Genomic DNA, 19398 nt, shown 5'->3' with positions numbered 1-19398 from the left:
GGCTTTTGACTATGACTAAAGCATGTCGCACAGGGTGATTTAGACAACCCACTCTATCAATTAACCATCACCCCCCAGCAAACCTCTCGCACAAGGCAAGAAAATCCCTTAAACACAAACTCATCAGGCAATTCCCCGAATCCCTCTTCGTAGATGTATACCACTGCCCCTCAAAAGGCCAACTAAAGATGGACCTCATCTTCCACACAGTCAGACCAGGCTATTGGATCTCAAACCTGAGTGAAAATCGCCTAATAACCAAAACTACCAAGACGATCCATAGCTGCATTATCAAAAATGGGGTGTCCCAAAATGGTCCTGGACCTGGGTACAATGCGTTAACAAAAACAGTGGTCCTCGACCTGATTCAATTCAGAGATTATATCACAAAAGTAATCCTTGGTTTTCTAACTTGGAGCCCAAATGAATTTTGCTCTTTGAAAAGGATTCAGAATTCTTCATACAAACACAGAGCCCAACAACTAAATCATGTTTATAAAAATATATATGGTACATTTTATTTTGCCAAACAATGCATGTAACCTCTTATAGTTCAAAGGTTTTCAAAATCCAGTTTTTTACAATATTTACAATGTTTTTATAAAGGTACGTATAACAGGGTGCTCATGAAAACGTGCATAGAATTGGTGCTCGAAAAGATGGCGCAAGTGATTGAGAAAGAGAAAGGAAAGATTGGTGACAATTTCTACAAGTGAAAATACTGATTCAATACTTTTAAACAGTATAACCTGTCCACTCTTAAAATTCAAAATCTAGTGTATCAAGAACTCATTCATTTAGTTTAGCACGTTTTACACTAGATTGTTAGGTGGTCCAGGAGGTCTTAATAAGAGTGTCGATGTTTCGACCCGACTTAATGCCTTGGGATAATTAATAGCCTCTGCTCGCGGGTCTTCTTCAGGACTAGGGAGCACCCTCCGTACCTGACGTAAAGGAGTACCCTAATAGTGATTAAGGTAGTAGTCATCAATAATCGACCAAGGATCTATGTATCCAGAATGGAAGCCGTAGGGTATTAATCCACTTTCAAGGGTGGTGAACTAATTCAGTATGCGACCCAGGATCTATATATCTGTGTTCCCATGGTGTTTTTGCTTCGTCAGAGTTAGTTCGCTACGGTGCTGAATTCCCACTGTCAAGTAATATGGAGAATTCACTCAGGGTGTTGGTATCCAAATTATCTTCCCGATTCAATGGGGAGTATTACACTTTAGTGCCGGTGTGGTCACTCTCTTTTTAATGTTGTAACCCAAAACATGGTAAACAGGATAATCCGCTCTGTTGCGCCGGGGCAACAGAGCGGATTATCCTGTTTACCATGTTTTGGGTTACAACATTAAAAAGAGAGTGACCACACCGGCACTAAAGTGTAATACTCCCCATTGAATCGGGAAGATAATTTGGATACCAACACCCTGAGTGAATTCTCCATATTACTTGACAGTGGGAATTCAGCACCGTAGCGAACTAACTCTGACGAAGCAAAAACACCATGGGAACACGGATATATAGATCCTGGGTCGCATACTGAATTAGTTCACCACCCTTGAAAGTGGATTAATACCCTACGGCTTCCATTCTGGATACATAGATCCTTGGTCGATTATTGATGACTACTACCTTAATCACTATTAGGGTACTCCTTTACGTCAGGTACGGAGGGTGCTCCCTAGTCCTGAAGAAGACCCGCGAGCAGAGGCTATTAATTATCCCAAGGCATTAAGTCGGGTCGAAACGTCGACACTCTTATTAAGACCTCCTGGAACACCTAACAATCTAGTGTAAAACGTGCTAAACTAAATGAATGAGTTCTTGATACACTAGATTTTGAATTTTAAGAGTGGACAGGTTATACTGTTTAAAAGTATTGAATCAGTATTTTCACTTGTAGAAATTGTCACCAATCTTTCCTTTCTCTTTCTCAATCACTTGCGCCATCTTTTCGAGCACCAATTCTATGCACGTTTTCATGAGCACCCTGTTATACGTACCTTTATAAAAACATTGTAAATATTGTAAAAAACTGGATTTTGAAAACCTTTGAACTATAAGAGGTTACATGCATTGTTTGGCAAAATAAAATGTACCATATATATTTTTATAAACATGATTTAGTTGTTGGGCTCTGTGTTTGTATGAAGAATTCTGAATCCTTTTCAAAGAGCAAAATTCATTTGGGCTCCAAGTTAGAAAACCAAGGATTACTTTTGTGATATAATCTCTGAATTGAATCAGGTCGAGGACCACTGTTTTTGTTAACGATCCATAGCTGCAAGCTCTCCCTCTACACCCCGAACCTCTCACCCAATCGTGGGATCACCTCAGTAACCATTTACTCCAATGACACAGTCCTGATTCAAGCCAATAACGCCAACCTGGAGGCCTTTGACCGCTTATTCCCCTCCCTACTAGTAAACTCTGTCACACCGGACGCCCCCCAAGACCACCACCCCTATACGATGATCAACACCCCTACACCACCCACACGGAGTACAGGCTCCCCTATACATCCCTCTTCCATCCACAACCCCCCAATAAGCAAGGCCACATCATCATCCACCTCCACAGTCCACTCTCCTGAAGTACTCCAGAGACGGCCCACCCCCCCGCAAGACCCAGATGACAAGACGGCTACCACCAAGCCCTCCCACACCCAACCCCTTCTCTCCCTCAAGAGAAATCGTCCTCCACCCCCCAAACTCCACTCTCTACCTCCCCATACCACGACCCAAGCAATCCCTCAAGCCCTAGCAGACACCCAGATCAACCCTAAAACACAACACAATCAAAACAGCCCCCAAACGCAACAAGAAGGCCCACACTGCCGCCTCACCCGCATCGAAAACCAAATAGACACCATAATTCAAGGCCTAAACCTCATCCTCACCAACCTCTCGATTGGACACATCCCAAACCCCAAGAACCAGCCCTCGACACTCCCCCCCACACCTTCACCCCTCCCAACCAAACTAACTCACATCTCCACCCTAACACACAACCTCCCACCCTGCCCGTGGCCGGGAGACCGAACAGAGCGGAGAAAGCCATGACCTGGAAAGAGGCGCTCGAAACGGCTGCCTCTTACAACAACATCCCTACCCGGCCCACACCCGAATCGGCTGCCTCTTACACCAACCTCACCACCCGACCCTCCCAGTCCTCTATTCAGGTAATCACCAGTCTAAGAAACGATAATCCCCCACGCAGACCCCCTAGACCCCCGATCTCCCTCATCACCATTCCCACCGAACCTACAAAAAAAGACCCCCCCGGGACCAACTGCCTACTCATAAACTGCAGATCGGCCACCGAACACTCCACAGAGCTAGACCATCCTCAACCACAACACAGACATAGCATTCATCACGGAGACATGGCTCAATGATTCTTCAACACCTACCCTAGATATGCTTGTCCCACCAGGCTACTCCATCATCAACAAAGATAGAAAGAACCAGAAAAAAGGTGGAGGCGTGGCAATCATCCACAAGAACGCCCTCTCGGTGGCTGAAGCTAACGCTTTTGACTACAACTCCTTTGAATGCCTGACAACTAACATCAAAACCAGCGACAACCATTTAACACAATGCCACCTACTATATCATCCCCCAGGTAACAACGCCACATTCACGGAGCAACTTTCAAACCTGATCGCCAACTGCTCTCTCAAAGAGTCCAACACCCTCATTCTGGGGGATCTTAATCTACATTGGAACAATGAGAACAATGCCATTATTAAATCCCTAAACGATCTTCTGCACTCCAACAACCTCTCCCAACACTGCACAGAAGAGACCCACTACAAAGGGGCGATCCTAGACGCCATCATCGCCCGCCATGATGCAATCTCCATCGACCACATCCTCCCGGTAGACTGGTCGGACCACCACCTAATCCTATTTCAACTTTCCCAAGGGATCCAGTCTTGCCCCCCCACCGAAACCCCCCCCCACATGGTCCAGAACCCTATCACAAATTAACATCTCAGAACTAGAAGAAAGAATAGCCTCCGCCCTACCAATCTCCACAGAAGGACTATCAGCTACCGAACTCACCTCACACTACAACACGACCACGTCCAACATCCTAAACCAACTGGCACCCCTTAAACGGAAAAAGCAAAGGAATATACCATCAAGAACTTGGTTTAACAAAGACATCAATAAGGAGAGGAGACTGCTCAGAGCCACAGAGCGACACTGGAGAAAGAACCCCTCCACCATCCATCGCAGGGAACTCAGGGAAGTATGAAGAAGGTACAAAAACAGTATCAACAACGAAAAAACAAACTTCTTCTGCAATGCGCTGGACAAGGCTAAAAATCGACCCAGAGAACTCTTTGACATCATCAAAAAACAAACATCCAAGCCAACAATTGCCCTTGTACAGCCCTCCAAAACTCTATGTGACAACTTCGTCACCTTCTTCAACGATAAAATAGCCAGGTTCGAACTATCACTAGACACCAGCCCTCCCTTGTCTACCAGCATCATTCCAACAACTACAGAAACCACCTCCACTGATCCCACCGCTAACACCTGGTCTTCCTTCGACCTTGTCCATGAAGCCGAGATCCTCAATCTAATCTCATCCTCCAAACCCTCTTCCCACAACCTCGATCCCATCCCCTCCCAAATGGCCAAAGACCTCAAACGCACTCTCGCGCCACTCTGGTGTGAAATCATCAACAGCTCCCTAAAGACTGGCACCATCCCGGACTGCCTCAAAGTCGGCCAGGTAACTCCCCTCCTGAAGAAACCAGGCTTAGACCCCAACGACCTCAACAACTTCAGACCAGTCTCAAGTCTGCCTTTTCTAGCAAAAATCCTAGAAAAATGTGTACTACGCCAACTCAACAACCAGCTTAATAACATCAACCTCCTGGACCATAATCAATCTGGCTTCAGAAAAGGATATAGTACTGAAACTGCAATCCTGAACATAGTAGATGACATACGCAACTCCCTTGACGCAGACCAGTGCTGCCTACTCATTCTCCTCGACCTGTCAGCGGCATTCGACACGGTTGACCACAAGCTCCTCATCAAGTCCCTTAAGGAAAGAGTAGGTGCAAACGATATGGTCCTGCAATGGTTTGACTCCTTCCTCCAGAACCGCTTCCAAAGAGTCAAAATAAAAACCTTCACATCCGACCCCCTCCCCGTCACCAGAGGGGTTCCCCAAGGATCTGTTCTCTCCCCGCAACTATTCAACATATACATGGTACCCCTCACCATCATACTGAAGAAAGCAAACATCCCCTTCCATCTTTATGCAGATGACACACAGATCTACATAGAAACCACCTCCTTCAAAGACATCCTAAAGCTCAATAACACACTCAAAGAAATCCAAGCCTGGCTAGGGAAAAACCATCTCAAATTCAATCAAGGAAAAACAGAACTTCTCCTCATCTCCAACAAGGATGACAACCCCCAAATCACGGAATGGATGAAAGCTATCGACGCTCTCAGTGGGAATCTCACTCTGACTAACTCAGTAAAGTCTCTCGGAATCACCCTTGACCATAAACTTTCAATGACGAACCACATCAAGAACTCCGCAAAGAGCGCCTTCCTCAATCTGAAACTCCTCAACAAAATCAAACCTCACATCCCGCAGAGGGATCTCCAAATAGCCACCCAATCTTTGGTGCTATCCAGACTGGACTATGGGATAGCAACCTTAACAGGCACAGCCCTATCACACCTAGCGCCAATGAAGACAACCCTCAATGCAGCCGCCAGAATGGTCTCAGGGGCAAAGAAATTCGACCACATTTCCCCAGCACTCAAAGACTTAAAATGGCTCCCAATGGAAATGCGCGCCAGCTTCAGAACGGCTTGTCTGACACACAAAGCCTTGCACACAGGGAAACCGGAATACCTAGCCTCCAAGCTCAGGAAGGCGGGCCAGTCCAGAAACCTCAGAAGCTCAAACACCCTACTACTCATCCCCATGAAAACCCGGAAACAAAAAACCGCAACGCGCTCGTTTGCCGGCAACGCCCCAAAAATCTGGAACTCCATCCCAGTTGACATCAGGACTACGACTTCATTTCAAGACTTCAAGAGACGCCTCAAAATCCTCTACCTCAACCGGGCATTCCCGAACTCTACCTCAGCAGCCCCCCCTGCAACTATGACTACCTCTAACCCACTACCTCAAACTCGCCCCTCAGGCGCCAATTAACTATGTTAATCCTTGATCTTACATGAATCTCTTTTCCTTGATATATTATTATGTAACCGTTCCCTGCAGCTCGATTGTAAAGCGCTCCGATACCCTCGGGTCTGGCCAGCGCTATAGAAAACTCCAAAAATAAAATAAATAAAATAAATAAAATACTATTACCACCAATCTAATTGGGTTACTGAGGAATCTGGTTTACAACTGTTGTTTATTAATCAACTGCTGTTGCGCTAATAACATTTTTTCTTGTTGTGTATTTTTTTACAATGATGCCCCTGACGAAGGGACCAAGGTCCCGAAATGCATTGGGCTTATGTTGACAACATTACATGTTATGAAGCATTTAAATTATCAATTGTGTTTTTAAGACAATATCATTGAATATTGTTGGAATATATATTTGTTGTGCAACCCAAAAACTTTTTGAGAAGTTTAACTGCTTATGTTTATGTAAAATTGAAGTAAAACATAGACTACACACTAAAAATATTGTGTTTAATATGTAAGAACAGATGTATATCACTCTATTGTAGAGCACACCTTGTTATAGATACCATGTGGTTTCTAGCCTCACACACATATTAGCACAAGTGTGGGCATACTTAAGGATATATGTATACAGCTAATAAGCCACAAAAGTACCGTACAACAGTTAGAACGTTATTACAAGCACAGACCATGTGGCCCCACCTTGGCTAACATAACAGAACATGTCACAGAAAACAACGACATAGCAATGAGAGATCTGCGTTACATCTCTCAACGCTATGTTACGAGAACATATGGTAGAGGGAGGGTGACTGGGCCACATATTGGCAACTACATTGACACCTGCTAGAGGGTAAACGCCTATGATAAAGATTACAGATAACGATGGATCAGATCACTATGACCGCAATGGGATTTGGTCGACATTCTCACAATTTTATGAGAAATTAATACCTCTCATGGTACATCCGCAGGAGCAGAGATAGATGCCTTCCTGTCTGATACAGCATTACTGTGGTTGTCAGGAGAACAGAGGGAATATCTAACGCAATCGATAGAGGAGGAGGAGGTAAGAGAAGGTTGTAGCTCTTTGCCGGATGGAAAAGTACCAGGACAGGATGGGCTAACTAGAGAGTTTTACAAGGAAATCGCAAACCTGTACGCGGGCATGTATGCAGAGGCAGACACTATGCAAACCACCCCACACACTCTGGTAGGTTCTTATATCACCCTATTAAAACCTGACTAACAGCCAAACTGCAGTGAGTTATACTGCTCCTTGTCCCTCACTAATATAGATCCAAAGATTCTGACGAAAATCTTTGCCACTAGTCTTCAACACCTACTGACTAATATGGTCCTCCCAGACCAGTCAGGATTTATACTGGCTTGCTCCACTCATAACGTTCACAAGATCTTTGCGTAACTACACCAATTAAACCCATACCAGAGAGCTGTGGTGGTATTATTAGATTCCGCCAGAGGATCTGACTCTGTATAACGGAACTACATGTTCACAATACTGAAACAAATGGGGATCCCTGAGTCTTTACTGAGCTGGATAGATCTTCTGTAACCAGCCCCAAGAACATGCCTGCGCAGAAATGGGCACACACTGGCACCGCTGTATATATATTGAGGCACTAGGCACGGTTGCCCCCTTTCACCTATACTAATTGTCATAATTCCTCAGCTAAAACGCAGAGAGTTCAGTATTAAAAATCCGACCCCTGTCCTGTGCTTCCACGCACTAGTGTAATATGCAATGTCATGGGTGCTATATGTCAAAAGTGTTTCACCTTATGTGTTATAATGTTGTTTTAGGTACAGTAATATTTATATGTTATGATTACACTTTGACATCCGTGCATAGTTCTGATTAGACTTTGTCATCTGTGCGTTGTTGAGGGAACTAGCACTCGGACCTGGTTGGTCTTTCATTCATGCTATTTGTGCGCTGTGACCGCGGAGAAAGGATTGGCAGCGTTTAAAGAGGAGACCTGCGCAGCTTACCGACTCCATGGCGATTCGAATGGAAGCAACAAGCCCTAGACAATGACGCAACGCACTACATCAAACGTGCGTAGTGTGACGGCCATCTTGGGTGTGGCTTTGCTATTAAAGCCACACCCAACTTCAGGAAAGCGATTTGCCTTCAACCAGTTCCTGTATCCTGTTTCTTCTTCCAGATTGGCGTGGCTCCAGAGTGCTCCAAAGTCTAGAGGGTCCCTAAAGAAAAGAAAGAACATGAGAAAGCTACGCAAAATATTTAATTAAGGCGCCCATCTCAAGACAATTGTTTTAAGAATATTTGCTTAATTAAGTACAATTTTTAGAAAGTTTTTTCTACGGCAAAGAAATGACAAGAATCTAAAGAAGAAAACTTGTTTTGACCATTCAACTATATAAATAGGAAAAAAACACTTACCTTAACATAGTATTCCTGATGTACAATTTTGGTGACATTTTGGTAGTTTTGTTTTATGAATTATTTTTTCTTCCAGTGGTAAGTACTTCGAGGGGGGACCTAAAAGAGACAAAAAAGACACTTGAAGACGCAATATTCTTCAACTACACGTCCTCCCTCTCAATAGAAGGTTCTCTACAACAGGAACATCACAAATCTACTAGGACGCAATACTTGCCAGCTCAAGATCGCAGGTAGGGAAAAGTGAAGAAAGTCATTAAAGCTGTTTAAAAGAACACACTGAGATATAGTACAAAACAAGTAGTATAGCTGATTAATCAGGATCGTGTTACCTCACAGGTCGACAACAAGAGCCTTCACCAACAACCAGAATTCCGGGCCTCCTCCCTGAATCACATTAAGTAGCCTTAGTGAATATTCATACATGTGCTGGTTATAAGGTAGGGTACTGGGAAGTTGGTCTGTGAAATCAACCCACGCACAAGAGAAGGTAAGAAAGTGCATGGTCGGTTAGACACTAATCACATTGGCACAGACAGAGACATGCGGCAGCAGCATTGTGCTTCCAACAAAGACCAATAAGCATCTCCCTATACGCAGATGACATGGTCCTATTGTTGGACTGTAAGTTTCCACCTTGGCCTGTGAGGCCTGCAAAACTAAGTTACATTGCAAAACCAAGTCAACATGGCAGACGGATTGCAACAATCAGCCCCGAACACACAGAGACAGCCCCACCATAACCCTGTGGCTAAAGCCATTTTCAAAGGATTGTTTGCGGCTGTCTGGAACTGGTCACTGAACAATGGGACTCTGATATGGTGTGCAAACAGGCCTCGAGTGGGAAGGCTGAGAGCAGTATATGGACAATCCCCAGATGATATGGTGTGCAAACTGGCCTTGAGTGGGATGGCTGATAGTAATGCATGGACAATATTCACTTGATATTATTGTATGTAGATGGTTCATGTTTTCAACTTGCTGATGGAACAACTACCACTGCATATGCTATCACCACTCTCCAGACAGTAGTAGAGAGTGAAAAAATACTATACCAGTCAGTCCAAGCTGCTGAATTAATGGCCCTGACCAGAGCCTGTGAGTTAAGTGATGGCCTAGATGTTAACATATATACTGACAGCCAATACGCATTTGGAGTTGTGCACAACTTCGGACGCCAGTGGGCTAATCATAATTTCCTTACTTCGCATGGAACTAGAATACAACATGGGCCCCTCATACACAGGTTACTGATGCTTTGGCACTTCCTCGGACCATGACCATCGTAAAGTGTAGCGCCCATAAAAAGGTGACTGATGATGTTGGCAGAGGCAATGACTTTGCTGACCAAACAGCCAAAGAGACAGCACGAGATATGTCGAGCAGAATGTATGTAGCAGGTCCAGCACGATGGGTCCCTGAAGGAGGGATGTGTGAAACTACAACTGAAAGTGTAAAGGAAATATAGGCTGAAGCAACAATAGAGGAATTGGCAGTATGGGAAGAGAGTACAGCAAAGTTAGATGAAACAGGATGTTGGACTGATTTATCAGAGATGGATGGTCCTGCAATGGTTTGACTCCTTCCTCCAGAACCGCTTCCAAAGAGTCAAAATAAAAACCTTCACATCCGACCCCCTCCCCGTCACCAGAGGGGTTCCCCAAGGATCTGTTCTCTCCCCGCAACTATTCAACATATACATGGTACCCCTCACCATCATACTGAAGAAAGCAAACATCCCCTTCCATCTTTATGCAGATGACACACAGATCTACATAGAAACCACCTCCTTCAAAGACATCCTAAAGCTCCATAACACACTCAAAGAAATCCAAGCCTGGCTAGGGAAAAACCATCTCAAACTCAATCAAGGAAAAACAGAACTTCTCCTCATCTCCAACAAGGATGACAACCCCCAAATCACGGAATGGATGAAAGCTATCGACGCTCTCAGTGGGAATCTCACTCTGACTAACTCAGTAAAGTCTCTCGGAATCACCCTTGACCATAAACTTTCAATGACGAACCACATCAAGAACTCCGCAAAGAGCGCCTTCCTCAATCTGAAACTCCTCAACAAAATCAAACCTCACATCCCGCAGAGGGATCTCCAAATAGCCACCCAATCTTTGGTGCTATCCAGACTGGACTATGGGATAGCAACCTTAACAGGCACAGCCCTATCACACCTAGCGCCAATGAAGACAACCCTCAATGCAGCCGCCAGAATGGTCTCAGGGGCAAAGAAATTCGACCACATTTCCCCAGCACTCAAAGACTTAAAATGGCTCCCAATGGAAATGCGCGCCAGCTTCAGAACGGCTTGTCTGACACACAAAGCCTTGCACACAGGGAAACCGGAATACCTAGCCTCCAAGCTCAGGAAGGCGGGCCAGTCCAGAAACCTCAGAAGCTCGAACACCCTACTACTCATCCCCATGAAAACCCGGAAACAAAAAACCGCAAGGCGCTCGTTTGCCGGCAACGCCCCAAAAATCTGGAACTCCATCCCAGTTGACATCAGGACTACGACTTCATTTCAAGACTTCAAGAGACGCCTTAAAATCCTCTACCTCAACCGGGCATTCCCGAACTCTACCTCAGCAGCTCACCCTGCAACTATGACTACCTCTAACCCACTACCTCAAACTCGCCCCTCAGGCGCCAATTAACTATGTTAATCCTTGATCTTACATGAATCTCTTTTCCTTGATATATTATTATGTAACCGTTCCCTGCAGCTCGATTGTAAAGCGCTCCGATACCCTCGGGTCTGGCCAGCGCTATAGAAAACTCCAAAAATAAAATAAATAAAATAAATAAAATACTATTACCACCAATCTAATTGGGTTACTGAGGAATCTGGTTTACAACTGTTGTTTATTAATCAACTGCTGTTGCGCTAATAACATTTTTTCTTGTTGTGTATTTTTTTACAATGATGCCCCTGACGAAGGGACCAAGGTCCCGAAATGCATTGGGCTTATGTTGACAACATTACATGTTATGAAGCATTTAAATTATCAATTGTGTTTTTAAGACAATATCATTGAATATTGTTGGGATATATATTTGTTGTGCAACCCAAAAACTTTTTGAGAAGTTTAACTGCTTATGTTTATGTAAAATTGAAGTAAAACATAGACTACACACTAAAAATATTGTGTTTAATATGTAAGAACAGATGTATATCACTCTATTGTAGAGCACACCTTGTTATAGATACCATGTGGTTTCTAGCCTCACACACATATTAGCACAAGTGTGGGCATACTTAAGGATATATGTATACAGCTAATAAGCCACAAAAGTACCGTACAACAGTTAGAACGTTATTACAAGTACAGACCATGTGGCCCCACCTTGGCTAACATAACAGAACATGTCACAGAAAACAACGACATAGCAATGAGAGATCTGCGTTACATCTCTCAACGCTATGTTACGAGAACATATGGTAGAGGGAGGGTGACTGGGCCACATATTGGCAACTACATTGACACCTGCTAGAGAGTAAACGCCTATGATAAAGATTACAGATAACGATGGATCAGATCACTATGACCGCAATGGGATTTGGTCGACATTCTCACAATTTTATGAGAAATTAATACCTCTCATGGTACATCCGCAGGAGCAGAGATAGATGCCTTCCTGTCTGATACAGCATTACTGTGGTTGTCAGGAGAACAGAGGGAATATCTAACGCAATCGATAGAGGAGGAGGAGGTAAGAGAAGGTTGTAGCTCTTTGCCGGATGGAAAAGTACCAGGACAGGATGGGCTAACTAGAGAGTTTTACAAGGAAATCGCAAACCTGTACGCGGGCATGTATGCAGAGGCAGACACTATGCAAACCACCCCACACACTCTGGTAGGTTCTTATATCACCCTATTAAAACCTGACTAACAGCCAAACTGCAGTGAGTTATACTGCTCCTTGTCCCTCACTAATATAGATCCAAAGATTCTGACGAAAATCTTTGCCACTAGTCTTCAACACCTACTGACTAATATGGTCCTCCCAGACCAGTCAGGATTTATACTGGCTTGCTCCACTCATAACGTTCACAAGATCTTTGCGTAACTACACCAATTAAACCCATACCAGAGAGCTGTGGTGGTATTATTAGATTCCGCCAGAGGATCTGACTCTGTATAACGGAACTACATGTTCACAATACTGAAACAAATGGGGATCCCTGAGTCTTTACTGAGCTGGATAGATCTTCTGTAACCAGCCCCAAGAACATGCCTGCGCAGAAATGGGCACACACTGGCACCGCTGTATATATATTGAGGCACTAGGCACGGTTGCCCCCTTTCACCTATACTAATTGTCATAATTCCTCAGCTAAAACGCAGAGAGTTCAGTATTAAAAATCCGACCCCTGTCCCGTGCTTCCACGCACTAGTGTAATATGCAATGTCATGGGTGCTATATGTCAAAAGTGTTTCACCTTATGTGTTATAATGTTGTTTTAAGTACAGTAATATTTATATGTTATGATTACACTTTGACATCCGTGCATAGTTCTGATTAGACTTTGTCATCTGTGCGTTGTTGAGGGAACTAGCACTCGGACCTGGTTGGTCTTTCATTCATGCTATTTGTGCGCTGTGACCGCGGAGAAAGGATTGGCAGCGTTTAAAGAGGAGACCTGCGCAGCTTACCGACTCCATGGCGATTCGAATGGAAGCAACAAGCCCTAGACAATGACGCAACGCACTACATCAAACGTGCGTAGTGTGACGGCCATCTTGGGTGTGGCTTTGCTATTAAAGCCACACCCAACTTCAGGAAAGCGATTTGCCTTCAACCAGTTCCTGTATCCTGTTTCTTCTTCCAGATTGGCGTGGCTCCAGAGTGCTCCACAGTCTAGAGGGTCCCTAAAGAAAAGAAAGAACATGAGAAAGCTACGCAAAATATTTAATTAAGGCGCCCATCTCAAGACAATTGTTTTAAGAATATTTGCTTAATTAAGTACAATTTTTAGAAAGTTTTTTCTACGGCAAAGAAATGACAAGAATCTAAAGAAGAAAACTTGTTTTGACCATTCAACTATATATATAGGAAAAAAACACTTACCTTAACATAGTATTCCTGATGTACAATTTTGGTGACATTTTGGTAGTTTTGTTTTATGAATTATTTTTTCTTCCAGTGGTAAGTACTTCGAGGGGGGACCTAAAAGAGACAAAAAAGACACTTGAAGACGCAATATTCTTCAACTACACGTCCTCCCTCTCAATAGAAGGTTCTCTACAACAGGAACATCACAAATCTACTAGGACGCAATACTTGCCAGCTCAAGATCGCAGGTAGGGAAAAGTGAAGAAAGTCATTAAAGCTGTTTAAAAGAACACACTGAGATATAGTACAAAACAAGTAGTATAGCTGATTAATCAGGATCGTGTTACCTCACAGGTCGACAACAAGAGCCTTCACCAACAACCAGAATTCCGGGCCTCCTCCCTGAATCACATTAAGTAGCCTTAGTGAATATTCATACATGTGCTGGTTATAAGGTAGGGTACTGGGAAGTTGGTCTGTGAAATCAACCCACGCACAAGAGAAGGTAAGAAAGTGCATGGTCGGTTAGACACTAATCACATTGGCACAGACAGAGACATGCGGCAGCAGCATTGTGCTTCCAACAAAGACCAATAAGCATCTCCCTATACGCAGATGACATGGTCCTATTGTTGGACTGTAAGTTTCCACCTTGGCCTGTGAGGCCTGCAAAACTAAGTTACATTGCAAAACCAAGTCAACATGGCAGACGGATTGCAACAATCAGCCCCGAACACACAGAGACAGCCCCACCATAACCCTGTGGCTAAAGCCATTTTCAAAGGATTGTTTGCGGCTGTCTGGAACTGGTCACTGAACAATGGGACTCTGATATGGTGTGCAAACAGGCCTCGAGTGGGAAGGCTGAGAGCAGTATATGGACAATCCCCAGATGATATGGTGTGCAAACTGGCCTTGAGTGGGATGGCTGATAGTAATGCATGGACAATATTCACTTGATATTATTGTATGTAGATGGTTCATGTTTTCAACTTGCTGATGGAACAACTACCACTGCATATGCTATCACCACTCTCCAGACAGTAGTAGAGAGTAAAAAAATACTATACCAGTCAGTCCAAGCTGCTGAATTAATGGCCCTGACCAGAGCCTGTGAGTTAAGTGATGGCCTAGATGTTAACATATATACTGACAGCCAATACGCATTTGGAGTTGTGCACAACTTCGGACGCCAGTGGGCTAATCATAATTTCCTTACTTCGCATGGAACTAGAATACAACATGGGCCCCTCATACACAGGTTACTGATGCTTTGGCACTTCCTCGGACCATGACCATCGTAAAGTGTAGCGCCCATAAAAAGGTGACTGATGATGTTGGCAGAGGCAATGACTTTGCTGACCAAACAGCCAAAGAGACAGCACAAGATATGTCGAGCAGAATGTATGTAGCAGGTCCAGCACGATGGGTCCCTGAAGGAGGGATGTGTGAAACTACAACTGAAAGTGTAAAGGAAATATAGGCTGAAGCAACAATAGAGGAATTGGCAGTATGGGAAGAGAGTACAGCAAAGTTAGATGAAACAGGATGTTGGACTGATTTATCAGAGATGGATGCTCCCCGATTCCTACATCCTTCCAGTGGTAACAATGGCGCATAGTCCAGCCCACATTAGCAAAAAAGGGATCTGTAAACTTTTAGCCCCAGTCTGGCACAATGACAATATCCCTTGCACAGCTGAACAGTTAGTTAAAACCTGCATGGTTTGCATGATGCATAACCCAGGGAAAGGCACTCCGACACCTGCGGGCAATTTTGTACCACCTTCCCATCCCTTTGAAGTACTCCAGATGGACTTCATAGAATTGGAATGTTGTAATAATCTACTGTATGCATTGGTGGTGGTCTGCGCATTCAGTAAATGGATTGAGGCGTACCCCACCAAAGATTGCACTGTCCTCACTACTGGTAAGGTTTTGATTAAGGAATTCTTCCCTCGATTCGGGATTCCTAGGATCATTTGGAGTGATAACGGAAGTCATTTTATTGGTCAGATCGTACAGAAGGTGCTTGAGGGATTAGGCATCAAGCAACATTTTCACGCTGCTAATCACCCCCAGTCTGCGGGATTGGTAGAGAAATATAATGGAACACTAAAATTAAAGCTAGCAAAGATACAGGCTAGCACCGGACTGAAATGGCCGGATGCCCTTCCCCTAACCCAACTGTCCACTAGTGCTAACGCCCATTCCTGTATTGGACTTTCTCCCCCATACGAGATAGTGTCTGGAGGACCAGCAAATATCTGGGGGGTGCAGAGACCTAAGAAATATTCTGACATTGAATACCCCCTGCTTCTTGACTATTTGAATGAATTAACTAACAATTTACGTTCTATACACCAACAGCTCAGTGACCTCCTGCCCCCCAAACCCAACAGCCCACGTCACCCCATCCAGCCAGGCGATTGGGTACTCGTCTGAAACTTCCAGAGGAAAAAGAACTTGGAGCCCCAGTGGATGGAACCACAACAGGTCCTTTTGGCCACCAGGATAGTGTGAAAGTCACTGGGAAAAAGAACTGGATCCACGCATTACTTTGCAAAAGAGTGCCATTGCCACTGCCCTACGACCAGTGGGTAAGAGAAGGAAAAGTGGATTTCGAGTGCAAAAAAGTACCCAGGTTCATTCCATTTAGTGATGCCAGACTGACCTGGACAAGCACAGAGGAAGAGGATAACAATATCCTGAGAGAAGCAACCCAAGCACTCGGAGAACCCTTGTTCTCTGATCACACAGTCCCCGGGTCCGCCAGATACAACCTTCGACCCAGAATAAAGGGCTAAGTAAAAAGTAAAAAGGTTCTCTACCCTCTACCCTGCCTGGCCTAACACTCGCTGCAGCGCTGTGATACTTGCCGGCAGAGATATCTGACCGGTGCCGGTGCAGCGGACCAGAGTGTGTCAATAGAACTACTGGAATCACTGTCCAGTGAAGCAACCACCAATCACAGGCAGCAACTAGGGAGGGCCGGGCAAGGTATGACGGGGAGACAAGTCCGTACTGTGAAAGAAATAGTAAAGAGCCAGACCATGAAGAAAACCCGGAGACTTGATGTGATATTTGGGAAAAAGACTTTGATATTGTTCCTATTGACTATGCTGATATTCCTCCTTTCTAGTGGAGGATATGTTTTACATTAATTTCTGGTTGCCCAGCCTGTTCCCCCTCCTACCCCAGTGGAAAACTGACACATGACCTTGCCAGACCACACGCTAAGTCGACGAACTGAATTTCGCAACAATACCTTTGTTCAATTACTCAACCAGCATCAGATGGCTATGAATATGATCAACTGCTGGGTGCACGGCCTCCTTCCACACTCGGCCAGTAGAGCTGTAACATTCCTCCCGCTGCCATTTACGTACAACGGATCTTGCAGCGCCTGGTGGGAACTCAATAATGTTTGTGCATACAACACCTTTGCCGGCGCCACTGGCTCCACTCAGCTCAGAATTAGTCTGTTTTCTCTATGTTGGTCGGCAGGGAGTAGGGTCTTTGGCAATAGTGAGGAGCAGAAAAGATACTGTGATTATGCAAAAAAAACACGTTGTAGTCCTATTTTCACCACACTAACAATACCACTGTGGTCACCTTCCCCATCGCCGTCTATAGACGGCAAGCGCCATTCTGTGTTCAAGGGGCAGGTACCACACTCGTGTGAACAAGCAGCTGTTCAACAATGGTTAAGCTGAATAGTACCAATGCCCCTCTGGGGACAGCCGCCCCAAACTCATACTTCATATGCAGGACAAAGGGTACAACTGGCTCCCTGAGGGCTGGGGAAGGATGTGCTACCTGGTCTTTATCATCCCACCCATATATAGTGCTACTTCGATGCACCATGTCCAGAAGGGAGCAGCAGCGGTGGACCAGACTGACACTACTGGACAGATATTATCGGACATGGCTAAAGGGTGGTTGCCTTTCTGGGGTCCCATGATGAATAGTGGGGCCATCCGACACCTGACCCGAGTGGTTGAGGCCACCATCAACGTGACCGTTGGGGCCCTGAGTAATATCACTGCAGAACTCTAAGCAAACCACCTTGTTACACTTCAGAACAGACTTGTGCTGGATATCATCCTAGCAGATCGCAGAGGAGTGTGTACATTGATCGGGACCAGCTGCTGTATATATATTCCAGATTATGCTCCAACAGTTTATGAGGCCATCCCAAAGTTGCACATCATATCCTCGGTTGTACACGAGGATAATGGGACATGGTCTATCACTTCCTGGTTCTGGGGCCTGGTGTCTACATGGGGCTGGAGGATACTCATATTCCTCTGCATTATTATTGGTATCATGTTCTCTTGCTGCCTTTGCATTCATTGTGGCCCTGCGCTCTGTGGCCTCTGTGTCTCTGCTATGCTCCCAAAGCCTACTAATGCTCACCAACAGAGCGAGAGGATAATGCTCCAACAACAAGTGGATGACCTGATGAGTATTGAAATAGACTGAGATAGTTGCCTTGGTATGGCAAAAGGAGGGACTGTTGGACTGTAAGTTTCCACCTCGGCCTGTGAGGCCTGTAAAACTAAGTGACATTGCCAAACCAAGTCAACATGGCAGGCGGATTGCAACACTCAGCCCCGAACACACAGAGACATCCCCACCCTAACCCTGTGGCTAAAGCCGTTTTCAAAGGATTGTTTGCGGCTGTCTGGAACTGGTCACTGAACAATGGGACTCTGATATGGTCTGCAAACAGGCCTCGAGTGGGAAGGCTGAGAGCAGTACATGGACAATCCCCACTTGATATGGTGTGCAAACTGGCCTCGAGTGGAATGACTGAGAGCGATGCATGGACAATACTCACTTGATATGGTGAGCACACTGGGCCTTGAGTGGGGATGCTGAGAATGGTGTGTAAATAATGTTTACCTGAGATGTTGATTTCGCTCGCTAGCTGGGCGGGGCTTATGCTTTCAATTATATAAGATCGTGCGCTGCGGAGTAAAGCAGCAGCCTCCGTAGAATTGTCTGAGGACTAAGCATGGGCGAATTTTGCGAATCTCGCATTCGCGAATTTTGCGGATTTGCGAACTCGCAATCCGCAAAATTCGCGAATTCTTGCGAATTTGCGGATTTTTTTTTTTTGTGTTCGCAAGGATTTCTGCCAGTTCGCGAGGGGTTCGTACCAGTTCGCAATTGCGAACTTACATTTCGTCGCGCAACGGTCGCGAATTATGTTGTTTCTACGTCTGGTTCATCATCACAGGTTCCCAGCACCCTCTGTTTCACCACTGCAACCCTCTGTTACATCAATGCCACCCTCTGGTTCATCATTACTGTAGATTATGGGGGGGAAAAGCAAGCACACCAGCCCTGCTTCAACTGAGATGAATTAATTTGGGGTTAGTTTATTAATGTGTCACTGTTTTAAAATTCCAGTCTGGCACCTGCTTCCTTATCTGTAATTTTGCTTTCTGTTGCAGTGCATTTTTTTTCCCCAGGACCTTCTTTGTGGCCTACTTGTAGCTATTGTATGAGCCTGCTGTGAGGGTCAGAGCAGGGTCATACAATTGTTGCAACTAGCAACTGAATTCTGGAGGGGCCCCAGTCAGGAAGCACTACCGGGAATTGTTACTAATGATGAGTTTGAACTCTTGCCCCTGCAGACTGCTTTCAGTTTTGAAAAACTCGTTTTTCTGCAATTTCGCGGGGTTCGCG

The sequence above is a fragment of the Lissotriton vulgaris genome, chromosome 3_1, assembly GCF_964263255.1.
Source record: "Lissotriton vulgaris chromosome 3_1, aLisVul1.2, whole genome shotgun sequence".
Lineage (NCBI taxonomy): Eukaryota > Metazoa > Chordata > Amphibia > Caudata > Salamandridae > Lissotriton > Lissotriton vulgaris.
The sequence above is the reverse complement of the archived record's forward strand: the minus strand, read 5'-3'. Positions refer to the sequence as shown.